Source organism: Copadichromis virginalis, linkage group LG23, assembly GCF_057382275.1.
Source record: "Copadichromis virginalis isolate Kocher_CV1m ecotype Utaka linkage group LG23, C_Virginalis_male_GT1.1, whole genome shotgun sequence".
Classification (NCBI taxonomy): domain Eukaryota; kingdom Metazoa; phylum Chordata; class Actinopteri; order Cichliformes; family Cichlidae; genus Copadichromis; species Copadichromis virginalis.
Genome location: NC_140639.1, coordinates 117,063 through 118,143, shown reverse-complemented (window position 1 = coordinate 118,143; position 1,081 = coordinate 117,063).

The following is a 1,081-nucleotide window of genomic DNA, read 5'->3' as shown; positions in this document are numbered from 1 at the left end:
GTCTCCATCAACACCACCTTTCCTCAATTCTTATGATGTATTACCGCCAATTGGAATAGGCCATTAGAAGTATACTTCATCTTGTCTCCCTCTATTCTCTTTCCATCACCCCCAACCGGTCGCAGCAGATGGCCGCCCCTTCTTGAGCCTGGTTCTGCTGGAGGTTTCTTCCTAAAGGGAGTTTTTCCTCCCCACTGTCGCCCAGTGCTTGCTCAAAGGGGATCTTTGGATTGTTGGGGTTTTCTGGCTTTTTCTGTAGTGTTTTCACCTTACAGTATAAAGCAGCTTGAGGAGACTGTTGTTTTGCCATGATGCTATATAATCTTAAATATAACTGAATTTTCTAAACATCTATTATAGCATCAAAGTAAAACAATAAAACTAAAGTATACTTCAATGAAATTAATCAAAATCTCTAACCCTACGGTGGCCCTGAGAGGCCAAACGGACACCAGCAGTAAGAAAAATGCTGCAAAAGCACACAAAACACAACGGAAATAGGAAAAACAAAACAGCATTTTTCTTATCGCTGGTGTTTTCTAAAGTTGCAGTCCGTTTGGCCTCTGAGGGCCACCGTACTAACCTGACCAAAAAAGAAGAGAAAAAATGAATAAATAAATAAAAATCCAAATCACAAAAACCTTCTGATTTCTGTTGTGTTTTATTGTGTTGTATGAAAGGACTTATATTGCAAGGTAAAATCCCCAATATATAAACCAGAAATCCCAACAATAGCAAGTCATTTCACACTTGCTAGAATTCCAAAAACGTCCAAATCTTTTGCGTCTGTGTGAGTTTTTGATACAATTTTATATCAGCTTCAAAAGAAACAGAGCGATAAAGTTTTTCTCTTGAGTTCTGCATCTCCCTGCCCTTTTACAACATTTTTGTTTTGGTGGCTGAGTGGCAATTTAGAAAGCTAGCATGTGATTGACAGTTTCCAATTGGCTGAAAGAAGAGATTTAAATTAAGTTTGATAAAACCTTATCTGGTTTCATAATTTATGCTGCTAGTTTGGTGAGTTAAAGTTTATGACGCACTCATCTGATAATTCATCGAGATAACTTTTGACTTCTTTCCT